Source organism: Vespa crabro, chromosome 19 (genome assembly GCF_910589235.1).
Source record: "Vespa crabro chromosome 19, iyVesCrab1.2, whole genome shotgun sequence".
Taxonomy (NCBI): domain Eukaryota; kingdom Metazoa; phylum Arthropoda; class Insecta; order Hymenoptera; family Vespidae; genus Vespa; species Vespa crabro.
The window spans coordinates 3,300,001-3,307,500 of record NC_060973.1 but is presented as its reverse complement, the minus strand read 5'-3'; the positions used below and the strand labels follow the sequence as shown (position 1 = coordinate 3,307,500).

The window sequence follows — 7,500 nt, the reverse complement described above, 5'->3', positions numbered from 1 at the left end:
AACGTTAATATATTATTATTATTATTATTATTATTATTATTATTATTATTCTTGTTATTGTTATATATATAGGTATACATTATATTGAAATAAATAAAAACTTTCATGTCATATAAAATTTTGGACGAAGAAATATACCTTGGTAAGAAAAAAAAAAGAAAAGAAAAAGAAAAAAGAAAAAAAGAAAAACAAACAAAGAAAGAACTAAAAACAAAAATATAAACATTTCATTCAAATTGTCATCGGTCTTATTTTATCAATTAACGATATTACGCGTATACGCATAATATTTTCTATTTCACGTATAACTTATTAAATAATACTTTACGTTGTATAATTTTTACATATAGACACGGAATTCAATCGTCATTTAAAAATGTCAATTTCATGGAATGAACTTGTTCAATCTGATATCATGACACGAACGGCCAATTGAATTCACCATCTTCATCATTTTGATGTCTACTTTGATAAGATACCAGAAGTATATCATCCTTAGAACATCCGCACTTACTTTGTTCGTAATCTAAAGGATATAAACTATCAAGATATGAACTATCAAGAGACAACGAAAATTGTCAAGGTGTAACGATAACAGGTTAGGACGATCAAGCTTGCAATTACAAGAGAAACCCCGCTCACGATCCACTGTAAATGGACAGAGAGTAAGTGCGTTCTCATTCGGTGACATAAACGTGACATATGTAGGTATACGAATGTGTTAGTTAGAAGATAAAGGAGAGACACTAATACCGACAAACAAATGTCCACGTGTCATAGTGAAGCCAGCCGTAGGGATGCAATGGCTGATGGCACGATGACACCTCAGTTACCCCTTTCAACCCCTCTTTCTCTTACCCCTTACGACTTCCACTTTCCTTTCAATCCCCTATCAAGTCTATTTACTCCCTCCCTCCCTTCCTCCCTCCCACCCAGCCCTCTCTCTCTCTCTCTCTCTCTCTCTCTCTCTCTCTGTCTCTTGTTCCTTCTGCTATCTCTCGAATAGAACCTTAGTTCGTAGTTCAGTCTAACGCTTGCATCTCGAATATTAGCACGTTCTTCGATGTTCTCAATGATTCATTTGAGAACTTTCTCTCTCATTGTTTCTCATTATACATATTTGATATATACATATATATATATATATATTTTTTTTTTTTCTTTTTCATTCTCCCTTATAGTATGAATAATAATTTGTATGTGTGTAGAATGATGCTGATTGTTTACAACGTGTTGTGATGTTAATTAAATGTGTTATCGGTGTATCGGATTGATTACAGTGGGCTGTTTTAAAAGAATTAAAGTTTAATCTTTCTTTTTCTTTCTTTTTCTTTCTTTCTCACTTTCGTTCTTTCTTTCTTATTTCGTTTCTTTTTTTCTTTCTATTTTTTCTTTTTCTTTTTTTTTTTTTTAAGCGTTTTCTTTTTTTTTTATTTTCTAAGCGTTAATATAATTCTTTTTTACCTTGATGATATCCTTTGCAAATTAGAAGAGTATCAACTAACGTGGCTCTAATAAATTTGTGGTTACCTTGTATGCATAATAAAATTGTCGAAAACGTCGTTAGAATGATTTTCATCGCGTACAATAGTTTTACGAAACGTCGTTGAAAGACTAACAGGTACACTTTCAAAATTTGCCTCGGTGGTGTGCTCTTTTAATTAAGGGCTTCGCTAATTAAATTCGTCTCCTAATTAGACGCAAGGAATTCCATTCCACAACTCATCTTAATTTATCAGCTTCGGAAAGTGGCAAGCAGTATATGAAGGACAGTTTTATGTAATGGAAGAAAAAAAGAAAAGAAAAGAAAACAGAACAAAACAAAAAAAAAAAGAAAGAAAATAAAAAAAAAAGGGAGTAGGGAATATCAAACGACGTGAATCGTTATTTCCAAACGGTTGTACGTCCTTTTTTTGTCTTTTTCCTTACTAAAAAAATAAAATATCGACAATATTAAATCAACATATTTTCCTTGATACTTTTTCACGTCAGAATTTTTTTATTCAATTTGTTTTTCAAATTCTTTTTGTCTTTGAGATCGCACATACGTGATAGTACCAGTTGATAACAAATTGACCTGTTAAATTTCGGCCGATATTTATTTTGATTAAAAATAAAATGGTACGAATTTAAATCGAACGCTCCGAACGAATTAATATAAATATCGCTTCTTATATTCCAATAGGAAATAATAACAATAATAATGTATAATAATATTAATGTAATTAAGAAAAAAATAATAAATAAATAAGTGATTTGTTTATAGTTTTATTACGAAAAAAAGAAAGGAAAAGAAGGATAATAACAGGAAAGAAAAAAAAAAAACAAAAAAAAAAAGAAAAAGAAAGAAAAGAAAATAACAAATAAATTACTTCTACTGACGAATTAACTCATTTTCTCTGGTTAACAGTTTAACAATGCAACATTGTGTGCTACGCGAGTGAATTTTGTATACCGACAGAAAAGAAAAGAGAGAGAGAGAGAGAGAGAGAGAGAGAGAGAGAGAGAGAGAAGGTAGAAAAGAGAGTGTCATTCAAAAATACTCTAGGGCGAGTAATAACTAGGCAGTAGTCAGCGTTGGTTTCCGGATATGCATCAGTGCCACGTTTACGATCATAAATGTCTCTCTTGATAGAGCATCGCTGGAATAAAGCCGGTAATTCCGTTTTCGTACAATATATATGTACATATAAAGTATATATGTATGTATATGCATACAGCATGGTAAATGGAAAGAGATAGAGAGATAGAGAGATATAGAGATAGAGAGATAGAGAGAGAGATAGAGAGAGAGACGAAATAGCAAGGATTGTTATGCTGCAACTCTGTGAAATCGATATCGAAGTTGCTTCAAACAGTTCTCTCTCTCTCTCTCTCTCTCTCTCTCTCCTTCTCTCATTCTATCTCTCCTTCTTTTTTTATCATCAACGAGAAATATTGAAGTATTAATGAGCATTAATGAGTATCGCGATTAATAATTGATTGATGGAACACAATCGACTTATGATGACAAACAATTTTAATTGTTTTTTCTTTTATTTTTTTTCTCTCTCTTTTTTTTCTTTTTTTTTTTTTTCTTTTTTTTCTCAATAAATACCAAGAGACAACGATAGTAATCGTCTATACTACGATCGTCAACGATAACGGAAATTACAAGTACGATAGGGAGAATGATCTCTTGTGAAAGGAAAGTTCACGATAGGGTCAATGAGATAGGGTCGTGGCTCGTATTACGACGCGACGACATGACGTTGGTAAGCTTCGTTAAAGTAAACAAGATCATAAAGTGAAGATAGGTTTAATCAAACGAAAACGATCGTAAGAGTTCTATATATCTATGATACGTGTACATATACATATATATATATGCACGTTGTTATCCATTGACTTTGATTCATTAATGATCATTTTTACGTACGTAGAAAAACAAAACGATTATATTATTATTCGTTTGTTCATATTTGAGATTCTTTTCTTTTCTTTTTTTCTTTTTTTTTTTATTTCTCTCTCTTTTTTCTTTCTTTTTTTATTTCCTACTTTTTATTTTATTTTTTTTTTCGTCACGCCGTTTACTTTTTTTTTCTTTTTCTTTATTTTCTTCTTCTCCTTCTTTTTCTTTTTTCCTCTTTTTTTTTTTCTTTTTATTAACTAACACCACCATTTGTTCCTTTACTCTCGTTATGAGAGTCTGTAAATCATTATCTTTTTCTTTCTTCTTTTTTTTTTTTTATCTTGGAAAGATAAAAAAAAGAAAGAGAAAAAGAAAAAAAATAAAAGGATGCGCGAAAGAGAAAGAGAGAAGGAGATTTCCCGCACCTTTTTTTCTCGTAGCATAATTTCCGTTCGATAACGACCGAAGTCGTGAACGAACGAACGAACGAACGAACGAACGAACGAACGATTCGCCATGTTGGAAAAGAAGGTCAAGATGAGAAAGAAGCCAAACAGGCGTTCGGTGCGACGCGATTTTTATCGGATACAGAAATATCCTCGGCCACTGTACTCTCGTCGTCAAGAAATCTATGTCAATCCTTCTTAATGATCTCCGCTCGAATGAGGAATCGTAACGATCCATGAGCGGTGAATTTGTCTAATTGACTTCTCCCCTTCGAAGCAAATGAATAAGAAGATAAGAGAAAGAGATAGATAGATAGATAGAGATAAATAGAGATAGATAGATAGATAGATAGATAGATAGATAGATAGATAGAGAGAGAGAGAGAGAGAGAGAGAGAGAGAGAGAGAGAGGGAAATTCGGGCTCGATAAATTATTTTCTTTTCACTCCCCTCCTATCTCATTTTTTACTCTATTTTTCTTTTCTTTTTTTTTTTTTCTTCTTTTTTTTTTATTAGACACCTTCAACCCTCCTTGGAGAGAAGTCATTGACCTCCTCTCCGATGTAGATTTATCGAGAACAGCAATTAACGATGAGTCTCGATCGTTAAAATTAACATTGCCTTATGTACTGTAGTATATATATATATATATTTTTTTTTTCTTTTTTCTATTCATTTTTTTTAATTTCTTTTTTTTTTTTTTTATTTCGCTTGACTCGATTGACTTCGTTTTTTTCTCAATATTAAGATTTCAGTGGATGATAAAAGATAGATAATAAATGACAGAAGAAGGAAAACATTCTGATTACATTTCTATTTTATATCGCTTTCTCTCTCTCTCTCTCTCTCTCTCTCTCTCTTTATTTTTTCTTTATTACATATTTTTTTTATTCGCGTTGTTGTTTTCCTTTTTTCCTTTTTTTTGTTTTTCGAATCAACCGATAATTGCGGACTACCCGTATATTTCACGTGACTCTTCTCTCAAACTCGACGCGTGAGAGTTTTCGGTGTTTTCGCATGTGCTTCACGAAACGTTACACGTGGGTAATAAAAAATGCTTGCGGAGAAGCGTCATGAAAAAGGGAGAGCGAATGAGCGAGAACGTGAACGAGACAGAGAGAGAAAGAGAGAAAATTGTAACATGGAAAACGCAGTGAACGCAAGGGAATTTCGATGCATTGCGTTCTAGTTCGAACGGTGATTGATACGGAAACATTATACATGCTTCTGACGTTTTGTTTGCAAGCCCCTATTCCACCTCTAGCCATATTAGAAATATAAAAACATGAGGGAGTATAGTCTCTCTCTCTCTCTCTCTCCCTCTCTATCTCTTGATAAACATACCTAGATCCCTCGATACCGGTGTAACTATGTATTTCAATTTTTATTGGAAATATCCTTCCGTCAAAATATATTAATTTCTCTCTCTATTTTTTCCTCCTTTCTTTGATATTGTTTTTTTTTTTTTTTTTTTATTTTTTTTTTTTTTTTTATAAAAAGTACCGTATGATGATATGTTGTATTATGATGAAGTGTAACGAAAGGAAATTAAGTCGCAATTTTTTTTTCTTTTTTGCTTCCTTTCTTTCTCTCTCTCTCTCTCTCTCTCTCTTTTTCTTTTTTTTTTTTTTGGAACGACGAATCCATACCATACGAGAGTTGATCAGTGAGAATTAATTTAGAGCAATAATGAATTAATAATTATGAGAATCTTCATTATTTTACATTCGTACGTTACACAAGCTTGTGTTTTCCAAAGGATAAAAACTTTAGTCGTAGCTCTCTCTCTCTCTCTCTTTTTTTTTTTTCTTTTTTACGCAATCTCTGATATTATCGTCTTTATCAGACATTTTACACAAGTAAGATTGAGTAAGATATGCGAGAAGCAAAGATATGTGAGAATGGAAGAGAACAAAAGGGTCAAGTTTAAACGTGCGAGAAGTACGATATGAATAGAGGAGCCCTTACAAATGGTATATACGTTTGGGTTTTCGTTGAATATGTAACGTTAAATTTGCGTCTGCTTACGGCCAGAGGCTAGTTCTCGGACGTATTGAATTCCTTGGAAAGTTTAAATTGGCAGTCTATTCGACGGTTCGTGCCACGGTTCGAGAACCGTGGATTTAAATTTCACGGGGACCTTCTAATAAAGAGACAAAGTAGTTCTTTCAAAGGTCTCTCCCTCTCTCTCTCTCTCTCTCTCTCTCTCTCGTTCTCGTTCACTCACTCACTTTTTCTCTCTAACTTTTTCCTTTTTTCTTTTTTCTTCTTCTTTTTTTTTTTTTTTCTTTTTCTCTCACTTTCCATCGAAAGGTAATCTCAATGTTCTGATAAAATGGATAGTCCTGTTAATTGCACCCTTTCAAACTTTATTGCATCCTCATGCACCGTTCAAAGAAACTATATATAACGAAAGATTCGAAATAATTATTTGTCAAATGATTCCAATTTATGTGTGTCTCAACGAGAGAAATTATTTTAATTGCATATAATGGGCGAAATTTCTTTTGTCTGTTTCTTTTTTTTTTTTTATCTGTTTATTTTCTTTTCTCCCTCTTTTTCTTGTTCTTTCTTTCTTTTTTTTTTTTTCTTTTTTTCATACTTCTTTTCCTTCCTTCGGATGGATAAAAAATTTTAATCGTTTTCTCTTTTTAGACATTAAAAATATTTTTTTAATATCGTCGTTAGAATGATCTGTGAAATTTATTTAATTGTATATTGTAAAATTTATATTGTTTCTTTTCTTTTTTTATTTTCCCTTTAAGTTCTTCGTTTTTCTTCCTTCGCTTCCTCGTTCAGTTATTAATTATTTTCTTTTTTTTTTCAGATATCAAAAGGTTAATATCGTTGTTATAAATTAATGTGAAGCATCGTATATATTTTGTCCCTTTCGAATATATCTTCCAAAATTTCTCTCTCTCTCTCTCTCTCTCTCTCTCTCGTTTCTTCGTTTTTCTTCCTTTGCTTCCTCGTTCAGTTATTAATTATTTTCTTTTTTTTTCAGATATCAAAAGGTTAATATTGTTGTTATAAATTAATGTGAAGCATCGTATATATTTTGTCCCTTTCGAATGTATCTCCCAAAATTTCTCTCTCTCTCTCTCTCTCTCTCTCTCTCTCACTCTATCTTTTGAGGTCAACGACCTCATTGGCCAGCTTACAATTAATTTCTCTTGGTTTCATCGGTGTATATACTTTTACACTCCTATCCCGAGGACATTTGTACCGGTATCGCTTGAAATTAACATACCGAGGAGGTATGTTACGAAACGTGCATCGTGATTTTGCATTATCGTACCAACAACCGGATGGATGTTACTCGAACCTTACCAGTTATACGGCTTAATGTCGACCAATTACGAACGAGAAATTTCAAATACAAAATTGTTACAATGTAATATCAGATTCGTCATTATATATATATATATATATATATATATATATAAGGGGGACCGGAAAGTAATGTTGTTTCTGCGTATGTCGATATTTGATTGTGATTAAAAATAAAAACTTGTTAAAAATTTATTCGTTTGAATTTAATTTAAGAAAGCGACATTACTTTCCGGTCCCCCTAATATATATATATATATATATATATATATATATATATATATATATGTTTATAGTATTGCCAATTAATATTTATTTAACGTATCGATTGTA

The 7,500-nt window shown here is 31.7% G+C and overlaps 2 protein-coding genes across 3 annotated transcripts in view; one reads left to right on the top strand and one right to left on the bottom strand.

The window, feature by feature from the left end:
- The window catches only part of LOC124430805 (glutamate receptor ionotropic, kainate 2-like), a 54,042-nt gene that overhangs the window by 39,951 nt on the left and 6,591 nt on the right, over positions 1–7,500 (bottom strand). The gene's annotated exons all lie outside the window — the stretch shown is intronic.
- LOC124430808 (glutamate receptor ionotropic, kainate 2) overlaps positions 2,478–7,500 on the top strand; it is a 252,763-nt gene continuing 247,740 nt past the window's right edge. For both annotated transcript variants that reach the window (XM_046977882.1, XM_046977880.1), the window contains exon 1: positions 2,478–2,656. The gene's annotated coding sequence lies outside the window, so the exon portion shown is untranslated. The remainder of the gene's footprint in view (positions 2,657–7,500) is intronic.